Below are 19,913 nucleotides of genomic sequence, written 5' to 3'. Positions count from 1 at the left end.
ATGACAGTAATGTCATATTCTTGAAGTCTCAGGCTCCATCGTGCGAGGCGACCTGAAGGGTCCTTCAAAGTGGCTAGCCAACACAAGGCGTGGTGGTCGCTCACAACTTTGAAGGGCCTGCCGTAGAGGTATGGGCGAAATTTCGACGTAGCCCAGATGATGGCGAGGCACTCCTTTTCTGTTGTGGAATAATTTGCTTCTGCTTTGGATAGCGATCGGCTGGCGTAACTAATAACTCTTTCAAGTCCGTCAGCCCTCTGCACAAGAACGGCGCCAAGACCTACGCTGCTTGCGTCAGTATGTATTTCTGTCTCGGCGAATTCGTCGAAATGGGCAAGTAACGGAGGCGTCTGGAGGCGATGTTTAAACTCCTGGAAAGCGTGTTCCTGTGGCGTTTCCCACTTGAACTCCACGTCGGCCTTGGTAAGGTTAGTGAGAGGATCGGCGATGCGGGCGAAGTTTTTCACGAACCGCCTATAATAGGCGCACAGGCCCAGAAATCGGCGCACGGCTTTCTTGTCAGTGGGCGGCGGGAATTCGGCGATGGCGGCTGTTTTCCGTGGATCAGGACGAACTCCAGACTTGCTGATAACGTGCCCCAGAAACAAGAGCTCCTCATACGCGAATCTGCACTTTTCTGGCTTCAGTGTGAGTCCGGAAGTCTTGATGGCTTGAAGTACAGCTTCAAGGCGCCGAAGATGCTCGTCGAAACTCGAGGAAAACACGACGACGTCGTCCAAGTACACAAGGCAAGTCTGCCACTTCAATCCTGCCAGTACTGTATCCATAACGCGTTGAAAAGTTGCAGGCGCTGAGCAAAGGCCGAAGGGCATCACCTTAAACTCGAAGAGGCCGTCCGGTGTTATAAACGCCGTCTTCTCTCGGTCTCTTTCGTCGACTTCGATTTGCCAATAGCCAGTCTTGAGGTCCATTGACGAAAAGTACTTGGCGTTATGGAGCCGATCAAGTGCGTCGTCTATTCGTGGGAGAGGATACACGTCCTTTCTTGTGATTTTGTTCAGGCGGCGATAATTGACGCAGAAACGTAGGGTCCCATCCTTTTTCTTCACTAACACCACGGGGGATGCCCATGGGCTCTTGGACGGCTGGATAATATCATCCCGCAGCATTTCATCAACTTGTCTCTTGATGGCCTCACGTTCTCGCGTCGAAACCCTGTACGGACTCTGACGGAGTGGTCTGGCATTTTCTTCGGTTATGATGCGATGTTTCGTGATTGGGGTCTGCCGAATTTTCGATGACGACGAAAAGCAATCTTCGTATTGCAGGAGCAGGGCCTTGAGCTGTTCTTGCTTATCGTTCGGAAGTCTGGGATTGACGTCGAAAGCTATGGGAGGGGCTTGGTTCCTCTGAGCAGGTTCCGCAGAATCGGCGAGGGTGAAAGCGCTGGTGGCTTCGACAATTTCTTCGATGTATGCGACCGTTGTTCCTTTGTTCACATGTTTGTACTCATTGCTGAAATTTGTGAGCATAACCGTTGCTTTGCCTCCTCGCAACTCTGCAATTCCCCTTGCGACGCAAATATTTCGGGTGACCAACAGATGCTGACTGCCTTCAACGACGCCTTCGAAGTCAGGTGATTCAGGAGCGCCGACTGAAATAATGACGCTTGAGCGAGGCGGAATGGTGACTTGTTCTTCCAGCACATTCAAGGCATGGTGTCCAGACGGCGTGCGCGGCGGTAGTGCTTCTTCTGTGGATAACGTTATCGACTTTGTTTTTAGGTTGATGACAGCACCATGGAGGCATAAGAAGTCCATGCCAAGGATGACATCTCTCGAGCAACGCTGTAGGACTACGAAGTCTGTAGGATAAATACGGCCGTTAATGGTGACTCTCGCTGTGCAGATTCCTGCAGGCGTTACGAGATGACCTCCGGCTGTGCGGATTTCAGGGCCTTTCCAAGCTGTCCTAACTTTCTTTAACTTCGCGGCGAACGACCCACTGATGACAGAATAGTCGGCTCCAGTATCGACGAGAGCGGTCACACTGTGGCCGTCGATAAGAACGTCGAGGTCGCTAATTCGCCGTCTCGCATTACAGTTAGGGCGTGGCGTCGGGTCACGGCTGCGTCGGCTTGTTCCGCTGCTTCCCTGTTGCGTCGTCAGGCCACCTTCGGTAAGTGAGCTTTCGCCGTCAGGGCTTTGCCTGTTTGGCGTTGTGTTCGGAAAGCTTCGTCGCGGCGTCGTCGTCGTCGGAGGATCTTCGGTAGTTCGTCGCACAGCAACCGCACCTCCACCGGTTGCTGCCCTTAGTTTCCCGGATACGGGCTAGGAGACCGGCCCCGCGTTGGGCCAGAGTACTGTCGGTGGTGCGGTGACGTGCGGCGGCTGGGCGACGGCGAACGCGAAGGGCTTCGTGGTGTCCACCGAGTTCCTCTCAGGTAGTCGGCGATGTCACGTGGTCGTTCTCCTGGCTGTGGACGCGGTGCGTTGACGGCGAAGCCACGCAGTCCCATCTGTCGGTACTGGCAACGGCGGTATGTGTGTCCGGCCTCGCCGCAGTGGTAGCAGAGCGGGCGATGGTCAGGGGTGCGCCAGACGTCAGTCTTCCTCGGTGCACTGCGCTGGGCCGCTGGCGAACGGTATGACGTCGGTGGGGGTGGTGGCGGCGGTGGCGTCTGTCGACGGAAGTGCGATGGGGCGGCGTTTTGGCGTGGACGGGGAGGAGCGTTGTGGCGCAGTGCAGCGGCGTAGCTCATAGCTTCCGGCTCGGGCAGCGGTGCGTGGGGAATTTGAAGCGATTGCCGAACTTCTTCTCGCACAATGTCGGCGATCGAATCCACTTGAGGCTGCGCCGAAGGCAACAGCTTGCACAGCTCTTCCCGCACGATCGCTCGGATCGTTTCACGCAGGTCTCCGTAGTTACTGACTTGAGCAGCAGCGCAGTCTGCAGTCAGGCGACGATTATACTGTCTGGTGCGCATGTCCAGGGTCTTTTCAATAGTGGTCGCTTCGGCTACGAATTCTTGGACGGTGTTCGGTGGGTTTCTCATCAGCCCCGCGAAGAGCTCCTGTTTGACCCCTCGCATAAGGAAACGAACTTTCTTTTCCTCAGGCATGTCTGGGTCAGCGTGACGGAATAGGCGGGTCATCTCCTCTGTGAAAATTCCAACCTTTTCGTTTGGTAGCTGAACCCGGGTCTCGAGTAGAGCAGCGGCCCTCTCTTTGCGAGCGACGCTTGCGAACGTTTGAAGAAATGCGCCGCAGAAGACATCCCACGTTCGGAGCGTGGACTCCCGATTCTCTAGCCAGGTCCTTGCGGTGTCTTCCAGGTAGAAGTACACACGACGGAGCTTTTCTTCATTGTCCCAGTGGTTGAGGGCGGCCACACGGTCGTATGTTTCTAGCCAGGTTTCCGGGTCTTCGAACGATTACCCATGGAAAATTGGTGGTTCCCTGGGTTGATGCATGACCATCGTGGGCTGGGACGCTGCGGTTGTCATTGTCGCTGCAGTCGCGGTCATGGCTTTGGTCTTCCGCGGCTTGTCGTGTAGAAGCCCGTACTCCGGTGGTAGCCCTTGCTGTCGGCGGCTTGTTCGCTGCTCCTGGTTGGCGTCGGTGTCTTCTCCGCGACGTGGGCTGGGTTCACGGCTTGACGGGGGCGTCCGGTACATGAACGAAGCAGCACCTCCACCAAATGTCACGGGGTCATGAGTGGCCGAAGACAGGAGACTTCTTGTTGGAATTTAACTGTTTATTTGGGCGAACCTGTGCCCGGTAAACAGAAAGTCCAATTACAGCAGCAGTCTCGCACAGATAGCAGTCTCAGACTGATAGCGGCGAACGGAGCGTCGGCCTTCGATCAACAACTCACAAGCGGCGAAGCGCGTCGACATTTATACCCTTGCCGTCGAATGTTCTAGCGTTATCGCTGGCGGTGGCGTAGGTTCCAGAACAATCTGTACTGTTCGCACAGTGGGCGTGATCTTATCGAAATGATCTACTACAGTCCGGAACCCTCTAGAAACCTGCAGGCGTGGCTTGCGCCGAGAATCGTGCGGTGCTTCGGAACGATAACAAAAACTTGTGAAATGGAACTTGGCAATATTGTGTCAAAACACGGAAAAACGAGCCCTTTGGTATAAACTTCTTTGCCTTATTTCATTTAACGAGGGTCTCGTACTGGCAGACTTGGTGGCATTAGGTTGTATACGAGGGACTATAATTCAGCTGCCCGCTCGTAATAAGTTCACGTGCTATATAACGCCAAACATGCGCATAAAAGTGTGGTTCGCACTCGTCGCTTGGCTTATGTATGGCGCTGACTGTCACTCCTACTTCTAAATTTGCATATAAACCCAAAAAAGTGGATGAAGGGAAAGCTGCTGTGGTAGCTCAGTGGTTAGAGAATCGAACGCGTTATGCGAAGGTCGTAGGCTCAATTCCTGCTCACGGCTGGTTATTTTTTCATCCACTTTTTTTCTTATTTACATTCCATTGGTTATACTGACTTCCCCTGTACATTTTTTGGCATTACTGTCTGTTAGATCTTAATAATATCTTGTCAAAACACGAGAAAACGAGCCCTTAGGTATACACTTCTTTCCCTTATTTCATTTAACGAGGGTCTCGTACGGGCACACTCTGTGTCATTAGGTTGTATACGAGGGACTATTAATCAGCTGCCCGCTTGTAATAAGTTCACGTGCTACGTGACGCCAAACATGCGCATAAAAGTGTGGTTCGCACTCGTCGCTTGGCTTATGTATGGCGCTGACTGTCACTCCTACTTCTAAATTTGCATATAAACCGAAAAAAGTGAATGAAGGGAAAGCCACTGTGGTAGCTCAGTGGTTAGAGAATCGAACGCGTTATTCGAAGGTCGTAGGTTCAATTCCTGCTCACGGCTGGTTATTTTTTCATCCACTTTTTTTCTATTTACATTCCATTGGTCATAATAACTTCCCCTGTGCATCCCTTGGCATTACTGTGTGTTAGATCTAATTATTATTATTATGTCAAAACAAGGAAAAACGAGCCCTTTGGTATACACTTTGCCTTATTCCATTTAACTAGGGCCTCGTACTGGCAGACTTGGTGGTATTAGGTTGTATACGAGGGACTATTAATCAGCTGCCCGCTCGTAATAAGTTCACGTGCTACATGACGCCAAACATGCGCATAAAAGAGTGGTTCACACTCGTCGCTTGTAATATACTTGGCGCCGACTGTCACTCCTACATCTAAATTCACATATAAACCCAAAAAAGTGGATGGAGGGAAGGCCGCTGTGGTAGCTCAGTAGTTAGAGCATCGAACGCGTTATTCGAAGGTCGTAGGCTCAATCCCTCTTCACGGTTGGTTATTTTTTCATCCACTTTTCTTTCTTCTTATTTACATTCCATTGGTTCTAATAACTTCCCCTGTACAATCCTTGGCATTATTGTCTGTTAGATCTCATTCATATGGTGTCAAAACACGGAAAAACGAGCCCTTAGGTATACACATCTTTCCCTCATTTCATTTAACGAGGGTCTCGTACTGGCAGACATGGTGTCGTTAGGTTGTATACGAGGGACTCTTAATCAGCTGCCCGCTCGTAATAAGTTCACGTGCTATGTGACGCCAAACATGCGCATAAAAGTGTGGTTCGCACTCGTCGCTTAACTTATGTATGGCGCTGACTGTCACTCCTACTTCTAAATTTGCATATAAACCCAAAAAAGTGGATGAAGGGAAAGCCGCTGTGGTAGCTCAGTGGTTAGAGAATCTAACGCGTTATTCGAAGGTCGTAGGTTCAATTCCTGCTCACGGCTGGTTATTTTTTCATCCACTTTTTTTCTTCTTATTTACATTCCATTGGTTCTAATACCTTCCCCTGTGCATCCCTTGGCATTACTGTCTGTTAGATCTAATTATTATTATTATGTCAAAACAAGGAAAAACGAGCCCTTTGGTATACACTTCTTTGCCTTATTCCATTTAACGAGGGTCTCGTACTGGCAGACATGTTGTCGTTAGGTTGTATACGAGGGACTCTTAATCAGCTGCCCGCTCGTAATAAGTTCACGTGCTATGTGACGCCAAACATGCGCATAAAAGTGTGGTTCGCACTCGTCGCTTGACTTATGTATGGCGCTGACTGTCACTCCTACTTCTAAATTTGCATATAAACCCAAAAAAGTGGATGAAGGGAAAGCCGCTGTGGTAGCTCAGTGGTTAGAGAATCGAACGCGTTATTCGAAGGTCGTAGGTTCAATTCCTGCTCACGGCTGGTTATTTTTTCATCCACTATTTTTCTTATTTACATTCCATTGGTTATACTGACTTCCTCTGCACATTCCAAGCATTACTGTCTGTTAGATCCCATTATAGTGTGTCAAAACACGGAAAAACGAGCCCTTAGGTATGCACCTCTTTCCCTCATTTCATTTAACGAGGGTCTCGTACTGGCAGACATGGTGTCATTAGGTTCCATACGAGGGACTCTTAATCTGCTGCCCGCTCGTAATAAGTTCACGTGCTATGTGACACTAAACATGCGCATAAAAGAGTGGTTCACACTCGTCGCTTGGGTTATATATGGCACTGACTGTCACTCCTACTTCTAAATTCACATATAAACCCAAAAAAGTGGATGGAGGGAAGGCCGCTGTGGTAGCTCAGGGGTTAGAGCATCGAACGCGTTATTCGATGGTCGTAAGTTTTCTTTCTGCTCACGGCTGTTTTATTTTTCATCCACTTTTCTTCTTATTTACATTCCATTGGTTTCAATAACTTCCCCTGTACATTCCTTGGCATTACTGTCATATCTCATTAATATTGTGTCAAAACACGGAAAAACGAGCCCTTTGGTATACACTTCTTTGCCTTATTTCATTTAACGAGGGTCTCGTACTGGCAGACTTGGTGGCATTAGGTTGTATACGAGGGACTATAATTCAGCTGCCCGCTCGTAATAAGTTCACGTGCTATGTGACGCCAAACATGCGCATAAAAGTGTGGTTCGCACTCGTCGCTTGGCTTATGTATGGCGCTGACTGTCACTCCTACTTCTAAATTTGCATATAAACCCAAAAAAGTGGATGAAGGGAAAGCCGCTGTGGTAAATTTGCATATAAACCCAAAAAAGTGGATGAAGGGAAAGCCGCTGTGGTAGCTCAGTGGTTAGTGAATCGAACGCGTTATTCGAAGGTCGTAGGTTCAATTCCTGCTCACGGCTGGTTATTTTTTCATCCACTTTTTTTTTATTTACATTCCATTGGTTATACTGACTTCCCCTGTACATTCCAAGCATTACTGTCTGTTAGATCTCATTAATAGTGTGTCGAAACACGGAACAACGAGCCCTTCGGTATGCACTTCTTTCCCTTATTTCATTTAACGAGGGTCTCGTACTGGGAGACTTGGTATCATTAGGTTGTATACGAGGGACTATTAATCAGCTGCCCGCTCGTAATAAGTTTACGTGCTAAGTGACGCCAAACATGCGCATAAAAGTGTGGTTCACACTCGTCGCTCTGCTTATAGATGGCGCTGACTGTCACTCCTACTTCTAAATTCACATATAAACCCAAAAAAGTACATGGAGGGAAGGCCGCTGTAATAGCTCAGGGGTTAGAGCATCGAGCGCGTTATTCGAAGGTCGTAGGTTTGATTTCTGCTCACGGCTGTTTAATTTTTTATCCACTTTTCTTCCTATTTACATTCCATTGGTTTCAATAGCTTCCCCTGTACATTCTATGGCATTACTGTCATATCTCAATAATATTGTGTCAAAACACGGAAAAACGAGCCCTTAGGTATACACCTCTTTTCCTCATTTCATTTAACGAGGGTCTCGTACTGGCAGACTTGGTGTCACTAGGTTATTTACGAGGGACTATTAATCAGCTGCCCGCTCGTAATAAGTTCACGTGCTACGTGACGCCATACATGCGCATGAAATTGTGGTTCGCACTCGTTACTTGGCTTATTGACGGCGCTGACTGTCACTCCTACTTCTAAATTCACATATAAACACAAAAAAGTGGATGGACAGAAGGCAGCTATGGTAGCTCAGTGCTTAGAGAATCGAACACGTTATTCGAAGGTCGTAGGTTCGATTCCTGCTCACGGCTGGTTATTTCTACATTAACATTTATTTCTTCTTATTTACATTCCATTGGTTCTAATAACTTGCCCTGCACATTTTTTGGCATTACTGTCTGTTAGATCTTAATAATATCTTGTCAAAACACGAGAAAACGAGCCCTTAGGTATACACTTCTTTCCCTTATTTCATTTAACGAGGGTCTCGTACGGGCACACTCTGTGTCATTAGGTTGTATACGAGGGACTATTAATCAGCTGCCCGCTTGTAATAAGTTCACGTGCTACGTGACGCCAAACATGCGCATAAAAGTGTGGTTCGCACTCTTCGCTTGGCTTATGTATGGCGCTGACTGTCACTCCTACTTCTAAATTTGCATATAAACCGAAAAAAGTGGATGAAGGGAAAGCCGCTGTGGTAGCTCAGTGGTTAGAGAATCGAACGCGTTATTCGAAGGTCGTAGGTTCAATTCCTGCTCACGGCTGGTTATTTTTTCATCCACTTTTTTTCTTATATACATTCCATTGGTCATAATAACTTCCCCTGTGCATCCCTTGGCATTACTGTCTGTTAGATCTAATTATTATTATTATGTCAAAACAAGAAAAAACGAGCACTTTGGTATACACTTCTTTGCCTTATTCCATTTAACGAGGGTCTTGTACTGGCAGACTTGGTGGTATTAGGTTGTATACGAGGGACTATTATTCAGCTGCCCGCTCGTAATACTTTCACGTGCTACATGACGCCAAACATGCGCATAAAAGAGTGGTTCACACTCGTCGCTTGGCATATACTTGGCGCCGACTGTCACTCCTACTTCTAAGTTCACATATAACCCCAAAAAAAAGGATGGAGGGAAGGCCACTGTGGTAGCTCAGTGGTTAGAGCATTGAACGTGTTATTCGAAGGTCGTAGGTTCGATCCCTGTTCACGGTTGGTTATTTTTTCATCCACTTTTCTTTCTTGTTATTTACATTCTATTGGTTCTAATAACTTTCCCTGTACAATCCTTGGCATTATTGTCTGTTAGATCTCATTCATATGGTGTCAAAACACGGAAAAACGAGCCCTTAGGTATACACATCTTTCCCTCATTTCATTTAACGAGGGTCTCGTACTGGCAGACATGGTGTCGTTAGGTTCCATACGAGGGACTATTAATCAGCTGCCCGCTCGTAATAAGTTCACGTGCTATGTGACGCTAAACATGCGCATGAAAGAGTGGTTCACACTCGTCGCTTGGCATATACATGGCGCTGACTGTCACTCCTACTTCTAAATTCACATATAAACCCAAAAAGTGGATGGAGGGAAGGCCGCTGTGGTAGCTCATAGTTAGAGCATCGAACGCGTTATTCGAAGGTCGTAGGCTCGATCCCTCTTCACGGTTGGTTATTTTTTCATCCACTTTTCTTTCTTCTTATTTACATTCCATTGGTTCTAATATCTTCCCCTGTACGATCCTTGGCATTATTGTCTGTTAGATCTCATTCATATGGTGTCAAAACACGGAAAAACGAGCCCTTAGGTATACACCTCTTTCCCTCATTTCATTTAACGAGGGTCTCGTACTGGCAGACATGGTGTCATTAGGTTCCACACAAGGGACTATTAATCAGCTGCCCGCTCGTAATAAGTTCACGTGCTATGTGACGCTAAACATGCGCATGAAAGAGTGGTTCACACTCGTCGCTTGGATTATATATGGCGCTGACTGTCACTCCTACTTCTCAATTCATATATAAACCCAAAGAAATTAGATGAAGGGAAGGCCGCTGTGGTAGCTCAGGAGTTAGAGCATCGAACGCGTTATTCGAAGGTCGTAGGTTTGATTCCTGTTCACGGCTGTTTAATTTTTCATCCACTTTTCTTCTTATTTACATTCCATTGGTCATAATAACTTCCCCTGTACAATCCTTGGCATTACTGTCTGTTAGATCTCATTAATAGTGTGTCAAAACACGGAACAACGAGCCCTTAGGTATACACTTCTTTGCCTTATTTCATTTAACGAGGGTCTCGTACTGGGAGACTTGGTGTCATTAGGTTGTATACGAGGGACTATTATTCAGCTGCCCGATCGTAATAAGTTCACGTGCTAAGTGACGCCAAACATGCGCATAAAAGTGTGGTTCACACTCGTTCCTCTGCTTATAGATGGCGCTGATTGTCGCTCCTAATTCTAAATTCACATATAAACCCAAAAAAGTAGATGGAGGGAAGGCCGCGGTGGTAGCTCAGTGGTTAGAGCATCGAACGCGTTATTTGAAGGTCCTAGGTTTGATTCCGGCTCACGGCTGGTTATTTTTTCATCCACTTTTCTTCTTTACATTCCATTGGTTCTAATAACTTCCCCTGTACAATCCTTGGCATTAATGTCTGTTAGATCTCATCCATATGGTGTCAAAACACGAAAAAACGAGCCCTTAGGTATACACTTCTTCGCCTTATTCCATTTAACGAGGGTCTCGTTTTGGCAGACTTTGTGTCACTAGGTTGTATACGAGGGACTTTTAATCAGCTGCCCGCTCGTAATAAGTTCACGTGCTATGTGACGCCAAACTTGCGCATGAAAGAGTGGTTCACACTCGTCACTTGGATTATATATGGCGCTGACTGTCACTCCTACTATTAAATTCACATATAAACCCAAAAAAGTGGATGGAGGGAAGGCAGCTGCGGTAGCTCAGGGATTAGAGCAACGAAAGCGTTATTCGAAGGTCGTAGGTTCAATTCCTGCTCACGGCTGCTTAATTTTTCATCCACTTTTTTTCTTATTTACATTCCATTGGTCATAATAACTTCCCCTGTACATTCCATGGCATTACTGTCTGTTAGATCTCATTAATCGTGTGTCAAAACACGGAAAAACGAGCCCTTAGGTATACACTTCTTTGCCTTATTTCATTTAACGAGGGTCTCTTACTGGGAGACTTGGTGTCATTAGGTTGTATACGAGGGACTATTATTCAGCTGCCCGATCGTAATAAGTTCACGTGCTAAGTGACGCCAAACATGCGCATAAAAGTGTGGTTCACACTCGTTCCTCTGCTTATAGATGGCGCTGATTGTCGCTCCTAATTCTAAATTCACATATAAACCCAAAAAAGTAGATGGAGGGAAGGCCGCGGTGGTAGCTCAGTGGTTAGAGCATCGAACGCGTTATTTGAAGGTCCTAGGTTTGATTCCGGCTCACGGCTGGTTATTTTTTCATCCACTTTTCTTCTTTACATTCCATTGGTTCTAATAACTTCCCCTGTGCATCCCTTGGCATTATTGTCTGTTAGATCTCATTCATATGGTGTAAAAACACGGAAAAATGAGCCCTTAGATATACACTTCTTTCCCTTATTTCATTTAACGAGGGTCTCGTACTGGCAGACTTGGTGTCATTAGGTTGTATGCGAGGGACTATTAAACAGCTGCCCGCTCGTAATAAGTTGACTTGCTATGTGACGCCAAACATGCGCATGAAAGAGTGGTTCACACTCGTCGCTTGGATTATCTATGGCGCTGACTGTCACTCCTACTTCTAAATTCACATATAAACCCAAAAAAGTGGATGGAGGGAAGGCTGCTGTGGTGGTTCAGGGGTTAGAGCATCGAACACGTTATTCGAAGATCGTAGGTTCGAATTCTGCTCACGGCTGGTAATTTTTTCATCCACTTTACTTTGTACCTATTTACATCCCATTAGTTCTAATAACTTCCCCTGTACATTCCTTGGCATTACTGTCTGTTAGATCTCAATAATATTGTGTCAAAACATGGAAAAACGAGCCCTTAGGTATGCACTTCTTTCCCCTATTTCATTTTACGAGGGTCTCATACTGGCAGACTTGGTGTCATTAGGTTGTATACGAGGGACAATTAATCAGCTGCCCGCTCGTAATAGGTTCACATGCTACGTGACGCAACACATGCGCATAAAAGTGTGGTTCGCACTCGTCACTTGGCTTATAGATGGCGCTGACTGTCACTCCTACTTCTAAACTTGCATATAATCCCAAAAAAGTGGATGAAGGGTATGCCGCTGTGGTAGCTCAGGGGTTAGAGAATCAAACGCGTTATTTGAAGGCCGTAGGTTCGATTCCTCCTTACGGCTGGTTATTTTTTCATCAGCTTTTCTTTCTTCCTATTTACATTTCATTGGTTATAATAACTTCCCCTGTACATTCTTTGGCATTACTGTCTGTTAGATCTCATTCATATGGTGTCAAAACACGGAAAAACGAGCCCTTAGGTATACACCTCTTTCCCTCATTTCATTTAACGAGGGTCTCGTACTGGCAGACATGGTGTCATTAGGTTCCATACAAAGGACTATCAATCAGCTGCCCGCTCGTAATAAGTTCACGTGCTACATGATGCCAAACATGCGCATAAAAGAGTGGTTCACACTCGTCGCTTGGCATACACTTGGCGCTGACTGTCACTCCTACTTCTAAATTCACATATAAACCCAAAAAAGTGGATGGAGGGAAGGCCACTGTGGTAGCTCAGTGGTTAGAACTTCGAACGCGTTATTCGAAGGTCGTAGGTTCGATCCCTGTTCACGGTTGGTTATTTTTTCATCCACTTTTCTTTCTTGGTATTTACATTCTATTGGTTCTAATAACTTCCCCTGTACACTCCTTGGCATTATTGTCTGTTAGATCTCATTCATATGGTGTCAAAACACGGAAAAACGAGCCCTTAGGTATACACATATTTCACTCATTTCATTTAACGAGGGTCTCGTACTGGCAGACATGGTGTCGTTAGGTTGTATACGAGGGACTCTTAATCAGCTGCCCGCTCGTAATAAGTTCACGTGCTATGTGACGCCAAACATGCGCATAAAAGTGTGGTTCGCACTCGTCGCTTGACTTATGTATGGCGCTGACTGTCACTCCTACTTCTAAATTTGCATATAAACCCAAAAAAGTGGATGAAGGGAAAGCCGCTGTGGTAGCTCAGTGGTTAGAGAATCGAACGCGTTATTCGAAGGTCGTAGGTTCAATTCCTGCTCACGGCTGGTTCTTTTTTCATCCACTTTTTTTCTTATTTACATTCCATTGGTTATACTGACTTCCTCTGTACATTCCAAGCATTACTGTCTGTTAGATCCCATTATAGTGTGTCAAAACACGGAAAAACGAGCCCTTAGGTATGCACCTCTTTTCCTCATTTCATTTAACGAGGGTCTCGTACTGGCAGACATGGTGTCATTAGGTTCCATACGAGGGACTATTAATCAGCTGCCCGCTCGTAATAAGTTCACGTGCTATGTGACACTAAACATGCGCATAAAAGAGTGGTTCACACTCGTCGCTTGGGTTATATATGGCACTGACTGTCACTCCTACTTCTAAATTCACATATAAACCCAAAAAAGTGGATGGAGGGAAGGCCGCTGTGGTAGCTCAGGGGTTAGAGCATCGAACGCGTTATTCGAAGGTCGTAAGTTTTCTTTCTGCTCACGGCTGTTTTATTTTTCATCCACTTTTCTTCTTATTTACATTCCATTGGTTTCAATAACTTCCCCTGTACATTCCTTGGCATTACTGTCATATCTCATTAATATTGTGTCAAAACACGGAAAAACGAGCCCTTTGGTATACACTTCTTTGCCTTATTTCATTTAACGAGGGTCTCGTACTGGCAGACTTGGTGGCATTAGGTTGTATACGAGGGACTATAATTCAGCTGCCCGCTCGTAATAAGTTCACGTGCTATGTGACGCCAAACATGCGCATAAAAGTGTGGTTCGCACTCGTCGCTTGGCTTATGTATGGCGCTGACTGTCACTCCTACTTCGAAATTTGCATATAAACCCAAAAAAGTGGATGAAGGGAAAGCCGCTGTGGTAAATTTGCATATAAACCCAAAAAAGTGGATGAAGGGAAAGCCGCTGTGGTCGCTCAGTGGTTAGAGAATCGAACGCGTTATTCGAAGGTCGTAGGTTCAATTCCTGCTCACGGCTGGTTATTTTTACATCCACTTTTTTTCTTATTTACATTCCATTGGTTATACTGACTTCCCCTGTACATTCCTTGGCATTACTGTCTGTTAGATCTCATTATTATTGTGTAAAAACACGGAAAAACGAGCCCTTTGGTATACACTTTGCCTTATTCCATTTAACGAGGGTCTTGTACTGCCAGACTTGGTGGCATTAGGTTGTATACGAGAGACTATTATCCAGCTGCCCGCTCGTAATAAGTTCACGTGCTATGTGACGCCAAACATGCGCATCAAAGAGTGGTTCACACTCGTCGCTTGGATTATATATGGCGCTGACTGTCACTCCTACTTCTAAATTCACATATAAACCCAAAAAAGTACATGGAGGGAAGGCCGCTGTAATAGCTCAGGGGTTAGAGCATCGAGCGCGTTATTCGAAGGTCGTAGGTTTGATTTCTGCTCACGGCTGTTTAATTTTTTATCCACTTTTCTTCCTATTTACATTCCATTGGTTTCAATAGCTTCCCCTGTACATTCTATGGCATTACTGTCATATCTCAATAATATTGTGTCAAAACACGGAAAAACGAGCCCTTAGGTATACACCTCTTTTCCTCATTTCATTTAACGAGGGTCTCGTACTGGCAGACTTGGTGTCACTAGGTTATTTACGAGGGAATATTAATCAGCTGCCCGCTCGTAATAAGTTCACGTGCTACGTGACGCCACACATGCGCATGAAATTGTGGTTCGCACTCGTTACTTGGCTTATTGACGGCGCTGACTGTCACTCCTACTTCTAAATTCACATATAAACACAAAAAAGTGGATGGACAGAAGGCAGCTGTGGTAGCTCAGTGCTTAGAGAATCGAACACGTTATTCGAAGGTCGTAGGTTCGATTCCTGCTCACGGCTGGTTATTTCTACATCAACATTTCTTTCTTCTTATTTACATTCCATTGGTTCTAATAACTTGCCCTGTACATTTTTTGGCATTACTGTCTGTTAGATCTTAATAATATCTTGTCAAAACACGAGAAAACGAGCCCTTAGGTATACACTTCTTTCCCTTATTTCATTTAACGAGGGTCTCGTACGGGCCCACTCTGTGTCATTAGGTTGTATACGAGGGACTATTAATCAGCTGCCCGCTTGTAATAAGTTCACGTGCTACGTGACGCCAAACATGCGCATAAAAGTGTGGTTCGCACTCGTCGCTTGGCTTATGTATGGCGCTGACTGTCACTCCTACTTCTAAATTTGCATATAAACCGAAATAAGTGGATGAAGGGAAAGCCGCTGTGGTAGCTCAGTGGTTAGAGAATCGAACGCGTTATTCGAAGGTCGTAGGTTCAATTCCTGCTCACGGCTGGTTATTTTTTCATCCACTTTTTTTCTTATATACATTCCATTGGTCATAATAACTTCCCCTGTGCATCCCTTGGCATTACTGTCTGTTAGATCTAATTATTATTATTATGTCAAAACAAGGAAAAACGAGCCCTTTGGTATACACTTCTTTGCCTTATTCCATTTAACGAGGGTCTTGTACTGGCAGACTTGGTGGTATTAGGTTGTATACGAGGGACTATTATTCAGCTGCCCGCGCGTAATACGTTCACGTGCTACGTGACGCCAAACATGCGCATAAAAGAGTGGTTCACACTCGTCGCTTGGCATATACTTGGCGCCGACTGTCACTCCTACTTCTAAGTTCACATATAACCCGAAAAAGTGGATGGAGGGAAGGCCACTGTGGTAGCTCAGTGGTTAGAGCATTGAACGCGTTATTCGAAGGTCATAGGTTCGATCCCTGTTCACGGTTGGTTATTTTTTCATCCACTTTTCTTTCTTGTTATTTACATTCTATTGGTTCTAATAACTTCCCCTGTACAATCCTTGGCATTATTGTCTGTTAGATCTCATTCATATGGTGTCAAAACACGGAAAAACGAGCCCTTAGGTATACACATCTTTCCCTCATTTCATTTAACGAGGGTCTCGTACTGGCAGACATGGTGTCGTTAGGTTCCATACGAGGGACTATTAATCAGATGCCCGCTCGTAATAAGTTCACGTGCTATGTGACGCTAAACATGCGCATGAAAGAGTGGTTCACACTCGTCGCTTGGCATATACATGGCGCTGACTGTCACTCCTACTTCTAAATTCACATATAAACCCAAAAAGTGGATGGAGGGAAGGCCGCTGTGGTAGCTCATAGTTAGAGCATCGAACGCGTTATTCGAAGGTCGTAGGCTCGATCCCTCTTCACGGTTGGTTATTTTTTCATCCACTTTTCTTTCTTCTTATTTACATTCCATTGGTTCTAATATCTTCCCCTGTACAATCCTTGGCATTATTGTCTGTTAGATCTCATTCATATGGTGTCAAAACACGGAAAAACGAGCCCTTAGGTATACACCTCTTTCCCTCATTTCATTTAACGAGGGTCTCGTACTGGCAGACATGGTGTCATTAGGTTCCATACAAGGGACTATTAATCAGCTGCCCGCTCGTAATAAGTTCACGTGCTATGTGACGCTAAACATGCGCATGAAAGAGTGGTTCACACTCGTCGCTTGGATTATATATGGCGCTGACTGTCACTCCTACTTCTCAATTCATATATAAACCCAAAAAAATTAGATGAAGGGAAGGCCGCTGTGGTAGCTCAGGAGTTAGAGCATCGAACGCGTTATTCGAAGGTCGTAGGTTTGATTCCTGTTCACGGCTGTTTAATTTTTCATCCACTTTTCTTCTTATTTACATTCCATTGGTTTTAATAACTTCCCCTGTACAATCCTTGGCATTAATGTCTGTTAGATCTCATTCATATGGTGTCAAAACACGGAAAAACGAGCCCTTAGGTATACACCTCTTTCCCTCATTTCATTTAAAGAGGGTCTCGTACTGGCATACTTGGTGTCACTAGGTTCTTTACGAGGGACTATCAATCAGCTGCCCGCTCGTAATAAGTTCACGTGCTACGTGACGCCAAATAAGCGCATAGAAGAGTGGTTCACACTAGTCGCTTGGCATATACATGGCGCTGACTGTCACTCCTACTTCTAAATTCACATATAAACCCAAAAAAGTGGATGGAGGGAAGGCCGCTGTAGTTGTTCAGTGGTTAGAGCATCGATCGCGTTATTTGAAGGTGGTAGGTTCGATCCCTGTTCACGGTTGCTCATTTTTTCATCCACATTTCTTTCTTTCTATTTACATTCGATTGGTTCTAATAACTTCCCCTGTACAATCCTTGGCATTAATGTCTGTTAGATCTCATTCATATGGTGTCCAAACACGGAAAAACGAGCCCTTAGGTATACACTTCTTCGCCTTATTCCATTTAACGAGGGTCTCGTTTTGGCAGACTTTGTGTCACTAGGTTGTATACGAGGGACTATTATTCAGCTGCCCGCTCGTAATAAGTTCACGTGCTATGTGACGCCAAACTTGCGCATGAAAGAGTGGTTCACACTCGTCACTTAGATTATATATGGCGCTGACTGTCACTCCTACTTTTAAATTCACATATAAACCCAAAAAAGTGGATGGAGGGAAGGCAGCTGCGGTAGCTCAGGGATTAGAGCAACGAAAGCGTTATTCGAAGGTCGTAGGTTTGATTCTGGCTCACGGCTGGTTATTTTTTCATCCACTTTTCTTCTTTACATTCCATTGGTTCTAATAACTTCCCCTGTGCATCCCTTGGCATTATTGTCTGTTAGATCTCATTCATATGGTGTAAAAACACGGAAAAATGAGCCCTTAGATATACACTTCTTTCCCTTATTTCATTTAACGAGGGTCTCGTACTGGCAGACTTGGTGTCATTAGGTTGTATGCGAGGGACTATTAAACAGCTGCCCGCTCGTAATAAGTTGACTTGCTATGTGACGCCAAACATGCGCATGAAAGAGTGGTTCACACTCGTCGCTTGGATTATCTATGGCGCTGACTGTCACTCCTACTTCTAAATTCACATATAAACCCAAAAAAGTGGATGGAGGGAAGGCTGCTGTGGTGGTTCAGGGGTTAGAGCATCGAACACGTTATTCGAAGGTCGTAGGTTCGAATTCTGCTCACGGCTGGTAATTTTTTCATCCACTTTTCTTTGTACCTATTTACATCCCATTAGTTCTAATAACTTCCCCTGTACATTCCTTGGCATTACTGTCTGTTAGATCTCAATAATATTGTGTCAAAACATGGAAAAAAGAGCCCTTAGGTATGCACTTCTTTCCCCCATTTCATTTTACGAGGGTCTCATACTGGCAGACTTGGTGTCATTAGGTTGTATACGAGGGACTATTAATCAGCTGCCCGCTCGTAATAGGTTCACATGCTACGTGACGCCACACATGCGCATAAAAGTGTGGTTCGCACTCGTCACTTGGCTTATAGATGGCGCTGACTGTCACTCCTACTTCTAAATTTGCATATAATCCCAAAAAAGTGGATGAAGGGTATGCCGCTGTGGTAGCTCAGGGGTTAGAGAATCAAACGCGTTATTTGAAGGTCGTAGGTTCGATTCCTCCTTACGGCTGGTTATTTTTTCATCAGCTTTTCTTTCTTCCTATTTACATTTCATTGGTTATAATAACTTCCCCTGTACATTCTTTGGCATTACTGTCTGTTAGATCTCATTAATATTGTGTCAAAACACGGGAAAACGAGCCCTTAGGTATACACTTTTTTCCCTGCTTTCATTTAACAAGGGTCTTGTACCGGCAGACTTGGTGTCATTAGGTTGTATACGAGGGACTATTAATCAGCTGCCCGCTCGTAATAAGTTCACGTGCTAAGTGACGCCAAACATGCGCATAAAAGTGTGGTTCACACTCGTCCCTCTGCTTATAGATAGCGCTGACTGTAACTCCTAATTCTAAATTCACATATAAACCCAAAAAAGTAGATGGAGGGAAGGCCGCGGTGGTAGCTCAGTGGTTAGAGCATCGAACGCGTTATTTGAAGGTCCTAGGTTTGATTCCGGCTCACGGCTGGTTATTTTTTCATCCGCTTTTCTTCTTTACATTCGATTGGTTCTAATAACTTCCCCTGTGCATCCATTGGCATTACTGTCTGTTAGATCTCATTATTATTGTGTCAAAACACGGAAAAACGAGCCCTTTGGTATACACTTCTTTGCCTTATTCCATTTAACGAGGGTCTTGTACCGGCAGACTTTGTGTCATTAGGTTGTATACGAGGGACTATTAATCAGCTGCCCGCTCGCAATAAGTTCACGTGCTATGTGACGCCAAACATGCGCATAAAAGAGTGGTTCACACTCGTCGCTTGGCATATACTTGGCGCTGACTGTCACTCCCACTTCTAAATTCACATATAAACCCAAAAAAGTGGATGGAGCAAAGGCCGCAGTGGTAGCTCAGTGGTTAGAGCATCGAACGCGTTATTCGAAGGTCGTAGGTTTGATTCCTGTTCACGGCTGTTCAATTTTTCATCCACTTTTCTTCTTATTTACATTCCATTGGTTCTAAGAACTTCCCCTGTACAATCCTTGGCATTAATGTCTGTTAGATCTCATTCATATGGTGTCAAAACACGGAAAAACGAGCCCTTAGGTATACACCTCTTTCCCTTATTTCATTTAAAGAGGGTATCGTACTGGCATACTTGGTGTCACTAGGTTCTTTACGAGGGACTATTAATCAGCTGCCGGCTCGTAATAAGTTCACGTTCTACGTGACGCCAAACAAGCGCATAGAAGAGTGGTTCACACTCGTCGCTTGGCATATACATCGCGCTGACTGTCACTCCTACTTCTAAATTCACATATAAACCCAAAAAAGTGGATGGAGGGAAGGCCGCTGTGGTAGTTCAGTGCTTAGAGCATCGAACGCGTTATTTGAAGGTCGTAGGTTCGATCCCTGTTCACGGTTGC

Source organism: Rhipicephalus microplus, chromosome 1, assembly GCF_043290135.1.
Source record: "Rhipicephalus microplus isolate Deutch F79 chromosome 1, USDA_Rmic, whole genome shotgun sequence".
Taxonomy (NCBI): Eukaryota; Metazoa; Arthropoda; class Arachnida; order Ixodida; family Ixodidae; genus Rhipicephalus; species Rhipicephalus microplus.
This window is presented reverse-complemented; position numbering follows the sequence as displayed.